Source organism: Lagenorhynchus albirostris, chromosome 3 (assembly GCF_949774975.1).
Source record: "Lagenorhynchus albirostris chromosome 3, mLagAlb1.1, whole genome shotgun sequence".
In the NCBI taxonomy this organism is placed as follows: Eukaryota; Metazoa; Chordata; class Mammalia; order Artiodactyla; family Delphinidae; genus Lagenorhynchus; species Lagenorhynchus albirostris.
This window is the reverse complement of record NC_083097.1, coordinates 75,905,875-75,919,062: the sequence shown is the minus strand read 5'-3', so window position 1 is coordinate 75,919,062 and position 13,188 is coordinate 75,905,875. Positions and strand designations below refer to the sequence as shown.

The 13,188-nt window shown below is 37.8% G+C and overlaps 1 protein-coding gene across 1 annotated transcript in view; it reads left to right on the top strand.

Annotated features, from left to right (window-relative positions):
- KIAA0825 (KIAA0825 ortholog) overlaps positions 1-13,188 on the top strand; it is a 214,442-nt gene that overhangs the window by 24,819 nt on the left and 176,435 nt on the right. The window contains exon 2 of the mRNA XM_060143272.1: positions 5,692-5,840. The gene's annotated coding sequence lies outside the window, so the exon portion shown is untranslated. The remainder of the gene's footprint in view (positions 1-5,691; positions 5,841-13,188) is intronic.

Sequence of the window (13,188 nt, the reverse complement as noted above, 5' to 3'; positions counted from 1 at the left end):
TACTTCTTCTTTTCTGATTTGGATTCCTTTTATTTCCTTTTCTTCTCTGATTGCTGTGGCTAAAACTTCCAAAACTATGTTGAATAATAGTGGTGAGAGTGGGCAACCTTGTCTTGTTCCTGATCTTAGTGGAAATGCTTTCAGTTTTTCACCATTGAGGACGATGTTGGCTGTGGGTTTGTCATATATGGCCTTTATTATGTTGAGGAAAGTTCCTTCTATGCCTACTTTCTGGAGGGTTTTTATCATAAATTGGTGTTGAACTTTGTCGAAAGCTTTCTCTGCATCTATTGAGATGACCATATGCTTTTTCTCCTTCAATTTGTTAGTATGGTGTATCACGTTGATTGGTTTGCGTATATTGAAGAATCCTTGCATTCTTGGAATTAACCACACTTTATCATGGTGTATGATCCTCTTAATATGCTGTTGGATTCTGTTTGCTAATATTTTGTTGAGGATTTTTGCATCTATGTTCCTCAGTGATATTGGCCTGTAGTTTTCTTTCTTTGTGACATCCTTGTCTGGTTTTGGTATCAGGGTGATGGTGGCCTCGTAGAATGAGTTTGGGAGTGTTCCTCCCTCTGCTACATTTTGGAAGAGTTTGAGAAGGATAGGTGTTAGCTCTTCTCTAAATGTTTGATAGAATTCACCTGTGAAGCCATCTGGTCCTGGGCTTTTGTTTGTTGGAAGATTTTTAATCACAATTTCAATTTCAGTGCTTGTGATTGGTCTGTTCATATTTTCTATTTCTTCCTGGTTCAGTCTTAGCAGGTTGTGCATTTCTAAGAATTTGTCCATTTCTTCCAGGTTGTCCATTTTATTGGCATAGAGTTGCTTGTAGTAATCTCTCATGATCTCTTTTATTTCTGCAGTGTCAGTTGTTACTTTTCCTTTTTCATTTTTAATTCTATTGATTTGAGTCCTCTCCCTTTTTTTCTTGATGAGTCTGGCTAATGGTTTTTCAATTTTGTTTATCCTTTCACAGAATCAGCTTTTAGTTTTATTGATCTTTGTTATCATTTCCTTCATTTCTTTTTCATTTATTTCTGATCTGATCTTTATGATTTCTTTCCTTCTGCTAACTTTGGGGTTTTTTTGTTCTTCTTTCTCTAATTGATTTAGGTGTAAAGTTAGGTTGTTCATTCAAGATGTTTCCTGTTTCTTAAGGTAGAATTATATTGCTATAAACTTCCCTCTTAGAACTGCTTTTGCTGCATCCCATAGATTTTGCGTGGTCGTGTCTCCATTGTCATTTGTTTCTAGGTATTTTTTGATTTCCTCTTTCATTTCTTCAGTGATCACTTCGTTATTAAGTAGTGTATTGTTTAGCCTTCATGTGTTTGTATTTTTTACAGATCTTTTCCTGTAATTGATATCTAGTCTCATAGCATTGTGGTCGGAAAAGATACTTGATACAATTTCAATTTTCTTAAATTTACCCAGGCTTGATTTTTGACCCAGGATATGATCTATCCTGGAGAATGTTCCATGAGCATTTGAGAAAAATGTGTATTCTGTTGTTTTTGGATGGAATGTCCTATAAATATCAATTAAGTCCATCTTGTTTAATGTATCGTTTAAAGTTTGTGTTTCCTTATTTATTTTCATTTTGGATGATCTGTCCATTGGTGAAAGTGGGGTGTTAAAGTCCCCTACTATGAATGTGTTACTCTCTATTTCCCCTTTTATGGCTTTTAGTATTTGCCTTCTGTATTGAGGTGCTCCTATGTTGGGTTCAAAAATATATACAATTGTTACATCTTCTTCTTTGATCGATCCCTTGATCATTATGTAGTGTCCTTCTTTGTCTCTTGTAATAGTCTTTATTTTAAAGTCTATTTTGTCTGATATGAGAATTGCTACTCCAGCTTTCTTTTGGTTTCCATTTGCATGGAATATCTTTTTCCATCCCCTGACTTTCAGTCTGTATGTGTTCCTAGATCTGAAGTGGGTCTCTTGTGGACAACATATAAATGGGTCTTGTTTTTGTATCCATTCAGCCAGTCTTTGTCTTTTGGTTGGAGCATTTAATCCATTTACATTTAAGGTAATTATCGATATATATGTTCTCGTTGCCATTTTGTTAATTGTTTTGGATTTGTTTTTGTAGTTCTTTTTCTTCCCTTCCTCTAGTTTTCTGCATTTGTGTTCTCTGTTCCACAGGCTGCAGGATTGTAGTTCCTCTTGCGTCTGGTGTCTGCTCCCTGGTGGGTGAGGTTGGTTGAGGTGCTTGTGCAGGCTTCCTGGTGGGCGGGACTGGTACCTGCCCACTGGTGGATGGAGCTGGGTCTTTACCTCTGAAGGCCAGGGCCATGTCAAGGGGTGTGTTTAGAGGCAGCTGTGGGCTCAGGATGACTTTAGGCACCCTGTCTGCTGATGGGTGGGGCTGTGTTCCCACATTGTTGGTTGTTTGGCTGGAGGCATCCCAGCACTGGGGCCTGCAGGCTGTTGGATGAGGCCAGGTCTCAGTGCCAAAATGGCAATGTCCAGGAGTGCTCATGCTAAATATTCCCTGGGGCCTCTACTATCAGTGTCCTTATCTCCACAGTGAGCCACAGGCGACCCCCACCTCCCCAGGAGACCCTCCAAGACCTGCAGGTAGGTCTGACCCTGGCTCCTATGGAGTCACTGCTTTGCCCTGGGTTCCAGAGCACATGAAACTTTGTGTGTGCCCTCCATGAGTGGAGTCTCTGTTTACCCCAGTCCTATGGAGCTACTGCACTCAAGGCCCACTGTCCTTCAATACCAAATGCTCTGGGGGCTCTTCGTCCTGATGCCAGACCCCCAGGCTGGGGAGCCTGGTGTGGGGCTCAGAACTCTCACTCCTGTGGGAGAACCTCTGTGATATGTGATATAATTATTTTCCAGTTTGTGGCTTGCCTACCCAGCGGGTATGGGATTTGATTATATGATGAAAGTGCCCCTTGCTACTGTCTCATTGTGGCTTCTTCTTTGTCTTTGGATTATCTTTTTTGGTATGTTCCAGTCTTTTTTTCAGTGGTTGTTTAACAGTTAGTTTTGATTTTGGTGTTTTCATATGAGGAGGTGAGCTCAAGTCCTTCGACTCCACCATGTTTTCCTAATCCCCTCCCTCCCATCTCTTTTGATCCTTAATTTTCTAGATAGTTATTTCGTATCTTCAAACACACCACTTTTCACATTTACTTTTTTTTTTTTTTTTACTCACAGTCAGTTAACTACGGAGAAGGAAAAAAAAAAAGAAGTTGCTGTACAAAAAGGTAGGGGAGGGAGATTCAGTGTTTCTTGGGCAGTCAATTGTTTGCATACTTTAGCTTCACTTCTTACTCCACACTTCTGCCAATGATATAGGACATTCCTTTAATTGCAGTCTCTGCACACATTCTAGAGTTTTGCTTTTTCCAATCTGTTTTTACCATGAAAGGTCTTTCATCTGTCTTACATTGTACAAATTTGTAGTGATGCCTCTCTCAGTCTCTTCATTTTTGTGAGTTTACATCCTGTTCCCTCACCCCAACACACACCTTTTTTATCTTTTTAAGGGAATCTCTAGAGGAGAAGGGGGGAAAATACATGCTTATTGATTTTCCTAACCAAAAATTTTGTGCACATATTGTTAAACAGTTGCAATGTAAAGTGTATGTGTGTGCTTGGGTCCTGTTTTCATCTGTCCTTTTCAGGATTTTCTGCATTGCTATATTTCTTCATGATTATTATTTTAGTGGATTTTGAACCCATTTTTAAAGAATAGTTTGTTGTATTTTTATTATTATTACTGCAGTCGTTATTATTATTTTAGTTACTGCATCTTTCTCTTTCTTTACCCCATTCTCCATCCCACCATCAAGCACATTTACCTTTCCTCAGGTAACCAATATTAACAACATTGACAGTTTGTGGAACAGTAAGTCTTAATGTTTTCCTGTGGTCGAACTGATTGGCTGAAAGCTATCAAGAAGCACAATTCACCCTACAGGCTGACAATGTTATCAAGAAAGCAATTTCAATTATTTTTGGGTTTTCCATGAAATCTTGTGATTTCAGCTATGTAGTGTAGGTAATATGTTGTATCTCTGTAATGGCTCCCTAGTGTGGGCATCTCCACTTAGTTCTTAGACCGAACTGAACCATGTCTCTTATTACAATTCCTCTGTTCACTGTTTTGCTCAAATTTAGTTCCTAGACTGGCCAAGTTGTCCATGAGGGTTTTTGTCTGTTTCTGATGAAGTATCAACTGGAAGTCAGCTTGGGACAATGGATGTTAGTAACATTTAAGCACTTGTATATCAGACACCAGAGAAAGTCAAGAAGTATGAGAACAATCAATAAATATCAAGAGAAGCATCTGGAACCTTCTTCATATTAGTTTTCTAGTTGACCTAAGCCTAATGAAGAGATCATTTTGGCAGATCACAGATTATAAAATAGATTTTTCTATTAAGTAATATACTTATCATTTGACTTCTTTTCTTTTTCTTTTAGTAAGGCAAGATAAAGAAATAAGTATAGATTTTAGAATGAAGAAGTAAAACTCATTATGTATGTATGATGTAAAACCACAGAAAAAATAATAAGAGTTTAGAAAATATCCTGGATAAATACATCAATATACAAAAATTATACAAATACATACATATATAAACAAAACAAGATAAAGCCCTTGCAAAGAGATATTATTTATACTAACATTCAAAATATGAAGTTCCTGGGAGTACATCTGACATAACAAGACATGTGCAAAACTCCCATGGGGAAAATAGTAAAGCATTATTTTGTGACAATAAGACCTTAATAAATGGAATGATATACAATACACATGGCTTGGGAAACTCAAGATTTTACAGATGCCCAATTTGATCAATCAAATTCCTAACTGTCCATTTTGTTAGGGAGGAGAGAATACTTGACAAAAGATTTTAAAATTATATAGAAAGACAAAGGGCCAAAAACTAAGAATAACAACAGTGTATTTTGGTGCAGGGAAAGTCAAATAGATTGGTGGAAACTTACTACTGAATGTTTAGACCACAGACCCACCCCTTTGGTGACTTGACTTGGGAGGTTGTTAGAAACACAGAATCTCAGATCCCAACCCCAGATCAACCGAATTAGAATTTACTTTAATAAGGTAACCTGGAAGAGTGGGGAAATATTTTTTTTAATTAAAACAAAATTAAAAAAAATATATTTTGTCCATGCCACGCGGCATGTAGGATCTTAGTTCCCCAACCAGGGATTGAACTCGAGCCCCCTGCATTGAAAGCATGGAGTCTTAACCACTAGACCACCAGGGAAACCCCAAAGATGGTTTTAGTAAACAGTTCTGGGGCAACTGGTAATTAAACAAGAAAAACGTAATTGTATTGAAAGGTATTGCTTATTTCATATGGTGCAACCATCCCTTACTCTCTGTGATCTACGTTTCTTTAGGAACATTTGAAAAATCAATGAAAATAAAAGGGATGTTTTGAATATCGTTTTCCTAGGTGCATCCGTCATCCATTTGCCTGTAATCTATGAATCATCTTGCTGATAAGGTTTTCTTAGGTATCCCAACTTCAGGATGTCTTTATGTGTTTCTAGCATCTCTTGGATCAAGTCTGTATATTATAACAATGATAGTACTGTCACTGCCAATGTAGATGACTAATGTTGTGACTATGCCCCCTCCATGTGGCAGTGATAAAGCTGTATCTGATTATTTTATAGGTGTGCTTTGTATATTTTGTGGAAAAAAAACTGCTGAAGATCCTAGAGAAAGGGCAGCTCTTCTACTGACAACTCATAAGGAAATAATTTACCACCTACTTAGGATTAGAAGACAAGCTCATTCTTATAGTCTTCTGAAACAAAATTAGGTAAGAAATGGTTTTTGTCATATTTTAAATGATTTGTACTCTGCCTCCCCAGTTTGCTTGAAAGCTTCTATAATTCTATTCCTTTGGCCTCTAAGAGAAATGCAGTTAGCATTTTCCTTTAGGAAGGTAGTGTGCCAGCCAGCTGTCAGCCTTATGATGTGCCTGATCTCCGATGTCAGGGGAAGCACAATTCAATTTTAAACTAAGTCTTCTGCACAATAGTGCAGCAGGGCTGCCAGCATCTCTCTTTATGTTCCTTTCTTTCAAATTCTCCCTTCTACTCAAAGAGTATAGCTTTATTTTTAAATCCTTTGTGTAAGATGAAACCACCACTAACTGACTTTACTTGTCTTTAGTTAAAAATCAGTGAATTGACTGAAATAATCTGTATTTCAGCTACCCTTTCTCATTTCTAGAAAATAAAGTACCACTGCTTGTTTAACTTATGACTTGTCTAAACATGTTGAAAGCATTGACTATGAGGCATAACACTCAGACGCTGAAAGGGAACTGTGACAAGTTCAGTCAAAAGGGAAAAGAGGAATAATTTATAAAAGGTGTTGCAGATAATAATGCCAGCCAGTTATTTTAAAATGCATCCATCTCACCTTTTAATGAATTAGATTTGTCAACAGGAAATGTTTTATGCACCACTTCTAATAAAAGTGGCATGCAGTGCTTTGAGGTTGGCTTCTTCAAAGCTAGAGTATCTTCAATTCAAAGGTATTTTTTAAATAATAGATATTAAAAAGTATATTTAAATAATATTAAGGTTGTGACACAAACACCAAATGACAAAATTCAGGAGTTTCAAAGCAGAGGCTGACATGCCATCACTATTTCACATAGTAACTGTTTTTTAAATTAGGAGTGTAACAGACTGATTTGGGGATTGTGTGTCAGTTTAACTGTAGATTCTCTTGTTGTTTTGATTGGTGTCACAACCTTAATGTCAGCTTTTCAAATAGGTTTCCACATTTCCTTTGGTTTGAGGTCATTAAAAAATGCATATGATGAATCTAAGAGGCATAAATAGGTCACACTGAAGTGGAATTCCTTGCTTCTCTGGTATTGAGAGACAGCTAATACCTGCCTTATAAGTGGAAAAAGTTAGCTCATGCATTTTGGTAAATTTCTGTTTTTCAGGAATTTGATTCAGACCATTGTAAACCCAAATAACAAAACATGATGTTGGTATAATTGTTTTCTTGTTCCTCTAATCCAAACCATCCAATCTTGTTGATTATCATCTCTAGATGTTAAGAATCACAATTCCAACAATTTTTTTTTCACTAAAAGTACAAGTTAAACCTGGTAATTATTTCAATAGAAGAATCCTTATTCAGTATAATTAAGTATAGGTAACCCTGCCCTAAATTTTTCCATATGCCAGTCCTTTATAGAAGCACTTTTAAGCAGATTTTTTTGGGGGTAAAATTTTATTTTTTAAAGTAACACTTGTTATACAAAGCAAAATGTAGAGTAAAATCTGATATGTTGTGCTGAATGTTAAAAGAAATTCTAGTACCACACTGGACATTAAAGGAGGAGCCTGGAGCCTTCCTTACCCCATTCTGCAAGGAAAGAGAGAAAGGGAGAGAGGAGAGAAATAATAATCTCCCTACCCAAATTCCACCCTTTTCCTTGATTCTCATCTTTCATGCTCTCACAGCGCAGGTCATATGTTGAATATAGTTTTAATTTAGAAAAATAAACATATCAGAATCTGTCCCACAATTGTCTTTTTCATCACCTGTGTTTGAGAAATAAACGGTGAAAAGAGAGGCAAATTATTTACTGATCTTTTCTTGCTGACTCATAAAGATACTGGCCAACCTAAAACACTTCATAGTTCTCATCTCCTCCTTGACTGAACCTGCAGGTTTTATCATTCTTGGTTTTTATCAATGACTGGGGGGGACATTAATCTTTCTTTCCTAGTTGTACTCCATTCACTGCCTTCTATCTCTTTAATTTTCAAGCAGTGTTGAATTTGAGAAATTTCTAACAGTTTTCATTTCTGGTTCTGACTTTACTTTTCTTTCCCACTGAACTCTCCCATATCACATCACTGTTAAATCATCACAATTCTGACAAGTAATATTCTTTCTAAGCCCCAGTCCTCAATAGCAAGAGGCAATTATGCTGCATTGTACAGTGGTTTGAAAATGTATACAGTTGTCTGTGAAGGTTTTGACCAACTCATCCAAATTCATCTAAACTATGCTAGTGCCCTTTTTTGAACAAATGTTTTAGATCATTATTATTGTTCATACTAATACTAGTTCTGATTTCTATTTGGTAAAAATGAATTTTTAAAACAAAAATGCCTGTTTCTAAATTCAGAGAAAGCTATTCAAATAAATGAGTTGGAACTCAGTATACACGTGCAATATAAAAAAGTTTTCTGGCATAGAAACAAAATAATCTCTTTAAATAGTATAGCCCAAAGCCAGCTTTATACAAATTCATTTAGAGTAGTTTCAGATTTATGTAATTAATAAAGTTGGATAGTGGGTCTAACATATATTAAATGTCCTTCAGTGTACAGTGATGTTCTAGTGACTGGCTGGAAAAAAATGATAGAATTTTATTTAGTGTTTCTGCTATGTCAGTCAATTCTATAAATGACTTTCTAATGGGATACAATATATGCTTTTAATAGTTTTCTATAAGATTAAGAGATAATATTTATTGCGTGCTTTCTATGTTCCAGCGAATATGTTCTAAGTAGTATCATAGAATATGTTCTATGTTCTAAGTAGTATCCATGGATTATCTCATGTAATCCTCATAACAACACTTTAATCTCACTGTTTTACAGATATGGTAGAGGCACACAAGAAGGTTATAAAACTAGTAAGTAATGGAGCTAGGACTCCAACACTAGCACTGTTACTCCAGATCTCATACTCTAAGCCCCCGCTACTCAAAATGTGGCCCCAAGCCAGCAGTATCACCATTACCTGGGAACTTGTTAGAAATGCAGACTCTTAGGCTCCGCCCCAGTATCATATTATCATGTATAATGTGAACAGGGATCCACTATAGACCCAAGTTATCTTGAAATCACTTGTATAAAGAACAGAAAAAGAAAAAATCCCAGACCATAAACAGCAAGTCTTTCTCTCTACTGGGCAGCTAACTACTTCAACATCTGAGACTTTCTTGCAATCACATTGCAGCACACTGCCTTTGAGTACAGACTCTGGACGAGATGCCTATGTTTGAATCTCAGCTCCTATTTCTAGCTGTGGGACCCTAGGAGGGTTACACAGCTCTCTGCATCTCAGCTGCATCATCTGGGAAATAAGGTCTAAAACGGTACTTACTTCACACGATCGTTGTGAAGATGAAATGAGTTAATCCATGGAAAGGTTTTAAAACAGAGCCTGATGTGAGATAAGTGAAAAAATGTTATCTACTGTAGTAGTAGTTGTTGTTGTTAGTTATGATTCTTATCTTAGAGTCACATCTCATACTTCTTGGTTATCAATTGGTAATAACTTGACAAATATTTTTGTTAGCAGGGCTTATCACATAAAGGGATATCTTTGATGTTAGAGTCCAAATCATAAACTTTAGTTTTTGTATTTTTCTGAAAACTTTCTCCTTGTGGCACTTCCCGCCTGTGCGTTCTGCTAAATGCCACTTGATTGGGATACTTAACTAGTTAAGTCCAATGCACTCAATTCAAACTCAAAATGAAATATGTAACAGTACAGTGAATTTTAAAATATAGTATATGCTTTTAAACTGAATAAAGATAGTGAGGATTGTAAGCCCATTTGGCCAGCCACTGGCATAAGTAGTACAGAAAAATCAGGATGAAGAATATTTATTTGAAGGCTGAATGCTTTGGAAACTTGTTTGTTTCCTTCTGGGTGGACATAATTCTGAAGTTAATCACTGAAGTCTTCAGGGGGAATAATGGTTTAGTGTGCAAGTACTTAGCAACTATTTAAGAATACATTTAATGTCTGAAGTGAGATTGCATGTTCCTATATAAAATACCATTTTGAAAGCTGATTTGTGAAAGGCACTGAGATAAAGATCCTTGGTGGAAAAAATATCCTGGGAAACTTTTAATTGTCAATTCCAGGACACACACCCAAAAAGTTCAGTTCACTAGGCCTGGGATGAGGCCCACCCAGGTATTCGAATCTTTAACAAGTGGCCAAGGTAATTCTGCTTAAATTAGTGTCTTCAACTACACTTTGAGAAATACTGCAGTAGAGGCAAAGACGTGAACTGAAAAAAGCTTTTGTTGATCACCCATTCCTTTTTGCAACATTGTCCTCTTTGGTACTAGTTTCTTTCTATCCTATGACCTACTCTCTCTATCTTCTTTGGCCTTTCCCTTACCCCCGTTAGTGGTTCCCAAGTGATCTTTAATTTTCTGCTTTTCTCTTTTTTACTCTTTCTCAAAGAATATATCTTCTGGATTTATCAGTCATATCTTTTCAGGTGGTTCTACAAAATAATCACAAAGGTCTCTTTAATCTAAAAATCTCTAAGCCAAAAGGAAGGTGCTGAAATCAACTTAGAGGCTTTGGGCAACATTTAAAAAAAGAAGAAGAAGGAGAAGGAGGAGAAGGAGAAGGAGGAATAGAATAGAAAATATCAAAGGAAGTACTAACGATAAGCAATGTTTCATGGAGCTTTTCTTTAAGATATGTGTGTACACCTACACATTGGATTGCAATGCTTTTTTTTTTTTTTTGCGTTATGCAGGCCTCTCACTGTTGTGGCCTCTCCCGTTGCGGAGCACAGGCTCCGGACGCGCAGACTCAGCGGCCGTGGCTCACGGGCCCAGCCGCTCCGCGGCATGTGGGATCGTCCCGGACCAGGGCATGAACCCATGTCCCCTGCATCGGCAGGCGGACTCTCAGCCACTGCGCCACCAGGGAAGCCCCCTGCAATGCACTTTTATAACCTTGTAGGTCATAGTTCAAAAAGTTTGAAACATACTGGGTCTTGGTCTCCTGAACTTCCGTGTGACATTACGAACACTATGTTTTCTTATGCATTTCCCTCATATATCTAACCCATCTCTATTCTGGACATTACCATTTGTATAATCCATTCAAAATCGTCATGTCTAGGGGCTTCCCTGGTGGCGCAGTGGTTGAGAGTCCGCCTGCCGATGCAGGGGACACGGGTTCGTGCCCCGGTCCGGGAGGATCCCACATGCCGCTGAGCGACTGGGCCCGTGAGCCATGGCCGCTGAGCCTGCGCGTCCGGAGCCTGTGCTCCGCAACGGGAGAGGCCACAGCAGTGAGAGGCCTGCGTACCGCAAAAAAAAAAAAAAAAAAAAAAAAGTCATGTCTAAAACTGAATTTGCTGTGCCTTCTTGCTAACATTTTCCTCCTAAGTTTTAAAAATCTATCCATAAACTACTTTTCTGTCATCCAGATTAAAATTTCAGAATTCCTTTGTAATAATTTAGCCCTTACTACATAAATTTCCCTATAGCCTCATCTTACTACCCTGGCCTATCCTGTGGCCCTACCCGGCAGGAAACCTTATGGGCACCCATAGTAGTCACCGCTCCTCAGCTAGCTTCTTGAAGGCTACCATGAGCATGCACTGCATGGTATCTATAGCTGCCTTCTTCAAGACTGTAAGAGCCCTTGACAGCAAGATGCCCTGCTCTGTACAATGCCCACCTCTTTTTCTTAGCTATTCCTGTCATCATTACTCACTGTTATTGCCAAGGAAGAGGCACACCCTGGATTTTACCCTTTGCTACTTTCTAATGACATATCCACAAGTTTTCTGCCTCTTATCATGACTATAATTTTCACATCGTCTTGTTTGGTTTCTCTGATGACTTGGGTCTCAAGTCCAAGCTTTTGATGCCTAGGATATGTAACACCTGGCTGGTGTTCTCTCAGCTATAATTGCCTGCCTCACTCAGCGACCCCAAACTATCTAGTCGTACATTGGAAAGTCATTTCAAAAGCTATCTTTCCTTTTCTCGTGTTCCCGTCCTCTTCCTATTCATCATCACCTTCATCTGGATTAATTCACTATCCTCCTAACTGATCATCCTACAACTGTTCTCTCACCCCACACCAAAATCATCTTAACACCCTGTTTGATAAATATTTATAAAGTGGTAGTCATGTACTGCCTTAGTGAAAAACTTTTTATGACTCCCTGTTTTGTATAGGATAAAAGTACAAATATTTTCCTTCTGGAGGAAAAAAGGCCTTAGGATACCCATCTGGCCATAGCATTCCTATTTTACCTTTTTTGTGAATTTGTGAATTTTCTGTTCTAGTTCCCCAAAGTAGTCCTATATATGCTCCAGGGATGTTCTCACCATTTTAATGACCAGGACCCCTTGTTGGTTGTGGTTCATCATTGTGGAGCAGGCAGCTGTGGCTGAGGTTTAGGAGTAGGGTCCCACTACATACAAAGAAACCTCAAGATGAGGACCTCATTACACACTGGCAATAAGAAGTTAGTAAGAGCCCACGCTGTAGAAGAAGAGGGAAATGAACAGGAGACCAACTCATTATTTACTTCTCTACTTACTGTCTGGCTGAGGCTCCTCATGTCCTCCCTTCACTAGTTGTTGGATCATTCTCAGAATTGGAGAGCACGTCAATCTATACACCGTGAGAGACTGTGTCATCAACTGTGGGGCCTGTGAGGCTATGGATTTTGCAAGATCACTGGGCTCCCACCTTTATCTTCCTTTTTCTTGGCGGCTTGACTTCTCTATTTTCCTCTACCCAAAGGGAATGTCCTTCTGCAGGACTTCTAGATCATTTGTTACCTGTACCACTCAGTTGATACTAAATTAGCTAATGCCTTGTAATATTTTATTTTTGTTTTTGTCTCTCCTGTGTCAAAAGTAATGCTCATTATAATAAGTTCAAACAAAAATAGATTATAAAGAGTAAATCTTTCCTTTTCCCTGTTCCTTTTTAGTTCTACCACCTACAGCTTAGCACTATTGATAGTTTGTTGAGTACCCTTCCTGATTTGGGGGATGATTGGCTTTTTTTCAGAAGTATTATACTGTATCATGATGCATATATAATTCTACAACTTACTTTTTAAAATAAAATACTATAGCATTCTGGAAGTCTTTCTATCTCATGCCATACAGAGCTAGATTGTCATTTTTTATACGTGTGCTTTCATTTTATATATGTTATATTGATATTTAAAATACCCCATGTACTGACGTCACATTATATATCCAGTTTGCCCAGGATAGTCCCATTTTAGGCCTTTTATCTCAGTATTTCAGTGGTTTAGTGTTTGCCTCAGATTTTTCATTTTTGAATGAAGTATTATTTAATAGTTACATATAAATAAACTAGGAGAGGTT